General features: G+C 32.4%; 2 protein-coding genes across 2 annotated transcripts in view; one reads left to right on the plus strand and one right to left on the minus strand.

Moving 5' to 3' along the window:
• Positions 1-5,084, minus strand: part of LOC113509870 (alkaline phosphatase-like) — a 144,945-nt gene extending 139,861 nt beyond the window's left edge. The window contains exon 1 of the mRNA XM_031910743.2: positions 4,949-5,084. The gene's annotated coding sequence lies outside the window, so the exon portion shown is untranslated. The remainder of the gene's footprint in view (positions 1-4,948) is intronic.
• Positions 5,037-10,549, plus strand: part of LOC113509734 (beta-secretase 1-like) — a 30,675-nt gene continuing 25,162 nt past the window's right edge. The window contains exons 1-2 of the mRNA XM_031910744.2: positions 5,037-5,125; positions 5,207-5,399. The gene's annotated coding sequence lies outside the window, so the exon portion shown is untranslated. The remainder of the gene's footprint in view (positions 5,126-5,206; positions 5,400-10,549) is intronic.

The following is a 10,549-nucleotide window of genomic DNA, read 5'->3' on the forward strand; positions in this document are numbered from 1 at the left end:
CTTCATTTTAATATACTGCTATCAAAGGATCGAAGCTATTGTGTTTTATATTTATTCCAAACACTCAAACAATCATTTATTTTCATAAAAATTCAATCAAAATTTAATTATATACAGTCACGAGAATAGCTTTGGCCAAACAAGGTTTTATTAAAAAAAACACCTTTTACAGGCTGTGATACCAAAAGATACCAGCAAGCGACTTATCAAGAGCTATATTTGGAGTATAGCTTTGTATGGATGTGAGACGTGGACACTAGCCAGAAAAGAAACAGATAAATTTAAAACCTTTGAAATGTGGTGCTGTAAAAGAATAGAGAAAATTAGCTACAAAGATCGAACTAGTAATGAGGAGGTCCTTCATTGAGTTAAGAAAAAGAGACGAATTAAAAAAAAAACTTGGGGTCAGAAGGGAAAAAATATTGGGACACGTGATACGATACGACGAACTTACGAACATTGTAAAAGAAGGTAAAACAGAGGGAAGGAAGAGAAGGGGGAGACCAAGGCATAGTTTTTTTTTTTTTTTATGGGTGAAAATGGTATGGTAACCCCGCCTGCGCTAACATGAATACAGACCAGTTAGCCCATCATGATGAATTCATCAGGAATTAACCATGATAGTTTCCAAGGGGAACCGCGATGAGGTCGACCTGGTCGGGTATATTGCTAGCAATGGGATTCTCAGTCTCTATTACTAACAATCCCTTTCCCCCTACCAAGGCATAGTTACATAAGACAGATCAAGAAAAAAGTTGGTGTCGTGTCGTATCAAGAAATGAAGAGACTCACTGAAACTCGTAATGAGTGGCAAAAGTGGGAAATGAAATGGTTAATTTATTTATAAGCATTTTTGAATGAACAGTATTTTTTTTTTACTCTACTATCTTATAAATTATTTTATAAAATATTTATTTTCAATTTGACAAGTCGAATGTGATATTCGCTATAACAGTGATATTCGATAAATACCTTCATGGAATTCATGGATTAATCACTACGGCTACAAAGTCGTGGGCATATTTAATTTTGTATTTGGTATTGCTTTCCCGATTATTTTAGTCATTTTAATATTATGTAGAGCGTTAAAAGCTATTCACATCGCGTAATACGAAACCCAAGTTTTGATAAAATTTAGTAAGTAACTTGGACTTTTATTGACTCCCAGAACTTTTACGCTATCCACGCTTTCGGTAAAATTTGTACTCTATTGTACGATGTTATGAACGTTTTGAAGTATTAAAATGTAATTTTCTGCACTGTGAAATTTTATGAAATCTACAAAATTATTGTGGCAACACTGCCTTTTTTGTCAACCGTCATGTATTTTTTTAATAATTTATGGTAATGACGAATTGGTAACTTCACCTGTGCTATCGATATAAGATAGTTGGGTATTAGTGAGAGATAAAAGGTGAGAATACAGTCATCAGTTGTCTCATACATCGTGGTGAATTCAGTAGGACTTAATCTGAGCTTTCTATCGCCTGAAAGACGATGGAGTTATATCGCGTTACAGTATTAAATATAAAAATATAAAATAAAGGTATTAGATCATATTGATTCATTATTTTTTTGTTTACATAGGTATGAGGAAGTTTTTTTCGAAGCAAAGATCAAACCAGTAGCTTTTAAAAATAGCCTACTATTCCAATTTAAAACTCTTTCAATTTATTTATTTACCTAATGCTGTCTGTCGTGAATTTGATAATATGTACATAAACTTCATCGTGACATACACACGTAGATACCTACGATTACGATATATATATATATATATATATATATATATATATATGATTACGAGTATAAATAACTTAAGAGTAAATCGAAAAATATTAACTGGTATAAAACATTAAATATTTTATACTAGTTAATATAATTCGATCACGCAAGTTACAGATACAACTGCTAGTTTACAAATCAATTAGAATAAGAAACAATAAGTGCATGAACAGTAGAATGTCGGTATGTCAGAAGCGCCTTTACAAAGAAAAACCTTAAGTAAACTCCATGCAAATCAAACTATATATTCGTACTTGATTGCGTGTACCCTCCATAGAACTTCGTCGATATTTGCCCAAGTTCATTCAGTTTTCGCATCAGATAAGGCAAAGACACTGACAAATGATCGACTGAATTGAACGGTCGTCCAAGCGATCGCTGTTCCCAGCTTCGACTATAAATCTACTTCGAAAAACTCAAATTAATCTTAGTACGGGATGTTTAGCTATCATTCTACAAAATTCGATGATTTGATTACTAAAATATAACGAATAAGGCATGGAGGCGCCGAGATTGATAAAATATGATCACAATTAATTAAATATATTTAATTATTAATAACTTTAATTAATAATTCTTAATTATTTTTTGTTATTAATTATTTTTAATAATCTTAATTTCAATATCCGTAATTTCATTTAAAGCATCGGAATTTTACAAATATTCTCTTTTGATCTACTTCTTTTGATCAAATACCAATGGTCGCAACGACAGAGCCCAATTCATCCCTATCTACTTATAAATTTAAAACAAAGGACGCAAAAATAAAGACAAAGCGTAAATTACAGATATATATATTTATATACCTAATATATAAAACTCTCGTGTCACGGTGTTTGTTACCAAACTCCTCCGAAACGGCTTTACCGATTTTTATGAAATTTTGCGTGCATATTGGATAGGTCTGAGAATCGGCCAACATTTATTTTTCATACTCCTCAATCATAAGGGTGACCCTCCCCAAAACATTTTTTTTTTTATTCTTTTGACAAATTTTTACATTTGTATTTTATTATGATTTAGCATTAAAAAATACATACAAATTCAAATTTTCATGTTTTTATGATCAATCACTGTTTTTTAATCGCGATTTTTATAAGGTTTATAGGTTGCAAGATGGCAATCCAATATAATAATTGTTGTAGGATAATTTTTTTATAGTGCTCGAAATAATGTATATGGTAAAACAACGTTTGCCGAGTCAGCTAGTATATATATATATATATATATATGAGTATGTACGGATTGCTTCATAATTGTATGTTGGTTCGAACCCACACACATTTAATGGAAATGTTTGAATATTTTTCGATTTTATACTCAATATATACTGTAACTCGGTCTTTTTCACAATAACCCATTCGATGTCTCTTGTCCCCTTCAAGTGCTCATATTATTTTCATTGATTCTATTTATTGGCCTAAAAGGCCAGAAACTTTGTTAACTGTTTGGGTCTTCATACAAAACTCTAAATGGAAAAGTGATGTCCAAAAAGCCAACATAGACAAATCTAATTCAAAATTAAATAACGAAATCACAAACAACTTGCCACTTGGCTAAATAATGTCATAACAGTAATTTATTAAAACTTTTCCTTGTTCAACGCTAAAACTTATTTAATCTTATTTGTATGTAATTAATGTATAATTAAAAAGCATTTTAACATTTATTCATAGTTTTTATATAATTTAGTTACAGTATGGATGTGTAGTTTTTTATCTATCGTTTTTCTTGACATATGTTAGAATATAAACGATTTTTTTTTTGATGGGTGAAAAGGGTAACCCCGCCTGCGCTAACGGGATACCCTGGCGGAGCACCAGTGAAGGGTGATAGACGAGAATGAAAACAGGCTAGTTAGCCCATCATAATGAATTCATCAGGAATTAACCATGATAGTTTCCAGGGGGAATCGCGAGGAGGTCGACCTGGTTGGGTATATTGCTAGCAATGGGATTCTCAGTCTCCATTACTAACAATCCCTATTTCCCCGAATATAAACGATTGAAAAGACAAAACCATGTTGATTTTTTATTATTTATTACTGGTATAATATATTGTCTGTATTTTGAAAGGTATTAAGTATGTGTGTAGTTAATCACAAATAAATAGCTAAACTTTTATAATCAAATTGATTCATCATCATCAACATTTCGGTCATTATCTGTCCACTGCTAGACATAGGCCTCCCCTTATAGGCTGTCATAAGGAACAGTCCTGACTCGTCTGCATCCACTGACTCCTTGCAATGGATTTGAGATCGTTACTCTATTTAATGTGGGGTCGTCCTACATTGCGTTTGCCCATACGGGGCAGCCACTTAAGAATTTTTCTTCCTCATCGGCTATGTAACCAGCCCATTGCCACTTCAGCTTGTTTATCCTTCAGGCTATGACGGTTACTTTAGTTCTTTTGCAGAATCGAATAGATTATGAATTCGTATATAGGTCACATTTTGTTTGGACGCAGATAAAGACGCTGAATATATATACTACTGTATTTTTTTAATATTTTTACGCAAAAGCATAAAAAGAGGGAGGGAGACTTTTTACAAAAGTCGATTGCTTGGGTACCTCTGTCCCATTCGTGTTTCAACCGTAAAGCAGTTGTGTTTGCATAGCTGTGTTTCGGTTTGAAGGGTGGGATATGGCGTGAATTTACTGGGTACGGAGGAATAACACCCGAGTCCTCAGGAATGACAACGCATGGGGGTATCATGGGCGGAACAGTATACTCTGTTATGTCCATGGTACTGCTCATGTCTATAGGCGACGGTTACCACTTACCATCAGGTGGGCCGTCAGCTTGTTTGCCATTCTAAGTTGTATAAAAAAAAAACATTTAAGAAAGATAAAATCTTTCTTAAAAGAAAACACTAACTAATTGTGCCAATGTGGAACTAAATTAGAAACTTAATGAAAGTAATTTTCATATGATTCATCATTGACGACGAGATCCGGTTGAGAACCTTTTCTTTATTTATTTACTTGTTTATTTATTTATTTCCATATTTCGTTTGCGATAAGTTTTAGTTGATAATTAATTTCAACCAACTGGGCGAAAGGGTGGACTGTAAGAGGCGCTGGCTGGCCCCGGTCCAGTAAATGCACACGCAACTATATATAATAAATTATAGAATAGGATAGGATGAGGAACGACTTACCCACTGCTCACCAGCACAGAGTTCTAGCCATGCTAAGCTGCCACCAGCCTCATCACCCCATGCATCGGCGCCATATCAACAATAGAGCAGTAGATGTCCGTGCACGATCAAGAATTACAAGCACTAAATGTTCACATCAAGCGGCACACACATACACACTCCGTATAAACTGGGCAAGTTGGTAGTCACTTACATACAGCAAATAGTTATTGATTAATTGTTAATATTCACATAAACATGCAACGGTGGAATCTTCAGGTCGATAGCAAAGCGGCACGACTTTGAGATGGTGTCAACGCGTAGGTCACTGCCAGACTGGCGGGCGGAAACATGCCGTTTTCGAAGAAGCGACGCGGGCGACGATGCCGAAAAGCGGCTAGCAGACCAATCACATCGTGCGGAAAGCCGGGTGACAGGACACGATAGGTAAAGGGAAGAGGGAAGGAACGAGGTAAGTACAATATGTTATAATGTATATGTATTAAGATATATATATAATTTATTATATTATTATTATATATAAAGGCGATCGGCGAGCTTAACCCTGTAAGAGTTCTCTTCGAGCAAATCTTGAGTGGGAAGGAGCATTAATTACCAGCGGGCAGTATGCGCACAATAAGAAGTGGAAACTTTACTTATTATTATTATATGTTTATTATTTCTTAGTACTATAATGACAAATGTGTCTACCTTAATACAAAGTAACCTTTAAACTAATAATTATTAATAAATATATACTATATAAATATTATCTCTGCATGTACAAAATACGTACATATACTTACATAATAAGTTTAAAAGAACAAAAGATAACTAATTAAATAACTCTTGTTATTTGATTCCGGATAAAAAATAATTCACATATTTTTGTGTTATTTACAGTATATGATTAAATCTTATATGTAATCCTGAGTTTAATTACACCACAATTTGTATAAAGCAAAATACAAGAAAGCCTATTAACCATTGCATGTACAAACAAAAGCGAGTGAGAGAATAGATATCACCATAATGGAAGTTACATACATATTACATATCAAAGTTTCATTTAAATGAAATTGCGTGAGTTTAATTTAGACTTCATTCTTGGCGACTTACCTGCAGACTTGGCGTAAAGTTTCGCAAAAGGTTGTAAATTAGGTGTAATTATTAACTTTATAACATTTAGGTGTGTAAAATGTTTTATTATTAAGTCTGGTTGTAAATTTTAATCTCGACTTCAAATGTGAAACAAAATTTTCACTTTACCTTGTAGCTACGTACCTGTGCTTATTCTTAGTAATAAATTAAGCAACCGAGTTTTTTTAATAAAATTAAGTAGATATTACAAGTACCCAATACGTACGATTGTAAGTTTCATTTATGGTTTCATAAAACTATACTTGTATTTATTAATGTCTTTACGCATAAGTACAGATAAAATTAAACTCAAATATGATTATTGTATAATTACAATTTTGTATAATAAATATAAGAAAATCAAGATATAAATTCTAATCTTCAAATTATGCGAATGAGTTTACGTTACATAGGTATAAATAGAGTAACTCAATACAAATACTTTGCTAAAAATAGGCGAACTTTTTGCTCATGCTGCGTGTATACGGTATAATGAGCCCTAATGTGCCACATTAACAGTCCATAATGATTCGTAATGATGCTTATTTTTATCGAATACTTTGATTTATACCAGAATAAAGACATAAAGGATATTTTCGTCATTAAATTATTGATAATGGTCGCTAAAAGCAGGCATGACTGACATGTACTTATGTACGTACGTACCATTTACATACATATGTAAATGGGCATTATTTTAATAAATACATGTATATTGATTTTTAAGCAATATATACATCTGTATATTTATATTAAATAAGAAAAGTAATTGCCAACTCTAATTTAAAAATCGATCTGATCTGGTTAATTTTTAATCTTATTATTTGCAACACTGAAAAAAGTGCGTTTGTTTTAATTTAAAAAATCATATGTCCACGAAGTTTGACTAACTAAAAGTTGACACGTTTTTTCACACTTGCCCCATCTTGATGCTCCGTCTATATCTAAACATATAGAATACCAGGCAATAAACATCTTGTAGCAGTAAATGCCATGATTACTCGTTTTTTTTTTACGTATACAGAGCTCTAGGAAAACGATACATACAGGATAAACATGTAGGATATTAAATTCTGAAAGTATAATATTGACTTAGTATAAACCTACTAATTGCACAAAGATGGTACTGATAAAAATAAGAAAAATAACAATACTTATTAACTTACTTATTTGTCCTTTTGAGTAACGCTTCTGCTTGGGGGAAAAAGAAATATTAAGAGTTTGACAGCCTCATTGCTAGCAATATGCTCTATTAGGTCGACCTCCACGTGGTTCCCCCCGGAAAACGTCGTATATAATTCTTGTTGAATTCGATTTGATGGCCTAACTGATCTGCTTCATCCTCACCTATCATCCTTCACTGGTACCCCACTGGTGTATACCGATAGCGCAGGTGGGGTTACCATTCCATTATCACCCATTAAAAAAAACGCTTCTGCTTATATCTTATTATTATATTATCCATCTAATAATCCTTTATTTAGTATTACTCAGTATTGTGGCCCTTTGTTTCATACATTTCCGTAATAAATATTGTAAAATATAGAATACCAGTAATGCCAACTGCTTAGACGCATTCAGAAGTCAACGTGCCATTCAGAAGGTATTAAGTGGATCGCTCAAGTTAAATCTGTCTGAGCCTTTACAAAGTAAAATACGGCCTAAATAAGCGCTATAGAAAAACACCCGTAACAAATTTTACTTAGCATCTCACCAATTTCAGAGGCGCAAAGATTTCTGTCGTCGTTAGCAGATAAGCCTAAGACACGATGGCATTACTTAAGATGACAGATTTTATTGCTTTCCCGTTTTCGTTTTTATGACACCACGATTTATTGCCCGGACGAATACGCAGTTATACCATTTTTATGACCGCGAACTCTTAATTTGAACCGTAGTTTCTTGAGACCAGACGGTGTGATTGCACGGCAACAAAATACATCTATCGCGGGGAATAGCTCCTCAAATGTCATAGTTATGGTGCATCAATAAAAAGCAAAATGTTGCCCTCGTAAATGGAGATAATCTTTATTTTGACACCCAAGTTTTGGTATAGATATCGTAGTAGACTTATTTATCTTCTTTTTCTTCATATCTCCATGGTTGAGGGGCGTGATTATGACGTACAATATGTGCCACCACCTATTTTATGCTTTGATAATGAACTCTTGCTCAGCGTAGTCCCAGTTGCCTGTTGAATTGTATCCATCCATCTCTTATTATTTATTTATTTTTCCATATAGGCACTAGTACGTATATAAATAAACGTGATTAATATTTTACTGAAGACCAGAAATAAAAATATATTATTACCAAGTTTAACAGTAAAATATTAGTGGTATAAAACTTTTTTCTTTTAATTTTGATGGTTCTTACTGAAATTGAAGATTTATCCATTTTCGTCTCACTAATTTTGTCACAACATAAAATGGCGTTAATGGTTTACAAGACGAGACTATAATAATGAATGTGCGAGAAATCTTATTTACTTCATCATATATAATTAATTGAGTTAATAAACTGTAAGCTTAGACCTAAATAAAGTGACTAAAGTCGGAAATCCACAAGATATTGTGGATTGCGGCGAAACTAATTAGGAAATTACGCCATCCTATAATAACAAGGAACCACATCTAACGTAATTTGAGATCTGACTCTAACACAATGCTTTACATTTACAGTGTTTCAGTTGATAATATATAAAGTAGTTGATGTAAATATGATATTTCACATCACCTATTTCAATAAAGTAAACCTAAGGTATGACTGAATAATTATACTCGTATAGACCTAACACGATAAACAAACTTGTATTCATTTCATTTACATAATTTATATGTACATAATTTAAATTATATACATAGTGTCTTCATATAAATGCTTCGAGAAAAGCGGGTCAATTTTTTCATACTATTTTGCGTGATAAATAGTTATGAGTGACTCCTTTATAACTTCTATATTTATTTGGTCTTATAATTTCTGTATATTTTTAATGTGGAAACACTACAAGATACATTTTATGCGTAAATATATAGAACACTGTAAAAATCGAGTCAGTTAATTTGACAATTAACTGTCCAAAAGTTAACCCATTTTTCAGGCTCAAGGCTCTATCTATATAATTTAAGGTACATAACAATGCATATGTTAAATAAAGAGACTTCCGAGGAAGTTTAGCTTTCATCGCCTACTTCATCTCATACTAAGTTGTTGGTTCAGGGTTTCGCTTATGTATACACATATAGAGAATGAATAAAATAATAAAATAATTTGCAAATATTGACACCAATTTCCAAAAATATAGTCAGCCGATATGTTAGATCTCCCACGCAAAATTACTGTTACACGGCGTCCGCACCAGAGGGCAGGAGTCTCCATATATCACCGTAGTTATGCTTTTACAGGGATCAATATATATGTTTAGATGTAACTATGTGTGTGTGTTGATGTAAAGTGAGAGCGTAGAAAGTATTAAAAATATTGCAGATAAACTAAACAACATACAAATTTGTTTTTATGATCTATAATGTCGTTTGTAAACCTGATTACAAAACCAATTACTCCCATTTCTGTAGAATTTCTGAAAACTTTTTACAAAATTCGTGCAACTAATAGCCTAATGAGAAGAAATAAACTGACTGTGTAATCAAACAAGAACCGAAATTGCTAGATCTGGAAATGTACATTTTATGCGGAGTTTTTAAATAAGTACCTATCAATAAAAAAAAAATTCTGTGAAAATTACTGTTCTACGGTTAATACGGTTTCATGCAGACAAAGCTGCAAAAAACAGATTATTATACAGTGTAAACAATATTGAATGTAAAATTTTAGATGTCTAGACTAGCAATTTAGTATAAATACAACGACAGATAAAATTGTTGTCCTGAAGAATTCTTACTCGCCTTTTCAATCATTTTAGTCACTAAGACAATCAAAATTCATTTACCATTGTAATAAAGGATTATTTATTCAGCTTTAAATTTACTCCGGCATGATAGGAAGATGAGAAATCATAACCTAATTAACGTCTTAACGTTTCATGTCATAAGCTCTTTGTTATAGCAATTTATATTTAACAATATATATTAATAATGTGTATTCTATGCTGACAATTACTTAATTAATTATTTTGTCTTGAAACTTCAAATAAGAGACGTGTGTTGTGTGAAACGAGTGAATAAAGATAGCGGCATAAACCATGAAGTTGAGTACCCGAATCAATTAAAAAAGATTAGTTCTTATACTCAGCTCAGTTAGCACTTAATACCTAAATACCTGTGATCTCGTATACGTTTATTTACACGTTGATACATTTTATGTTGACCATTCAATGAAGATGGATATTGGGAGTGTTGCCATTATGAAATTTTATTAAAACAAAGAACTTAATATGACTGTGTTGTTGTTGACTAATACTCGATTTAAAAAGGTACTATTTTTAATGTATCTAGTGACATCTGTATAACATTATCATCATAT

The sequence above is a fragment of the Galleria mellonella genome, unplaced genomic scaffold (assembly GCF_026898425.1).
Source record: "Galleria mellonella isolate WM207_F2 unplaced genomic scaffold, CSIRO_AGI_GalMel_v1 utg57, whole genome shotgun sequence".
Classification (NCBI taxonomy): Eukaryota; Metazoa; Arthropoda; class Insecta; order Lepidoptera; family Pyralidae; genus Galleria; species Galleria mellonella.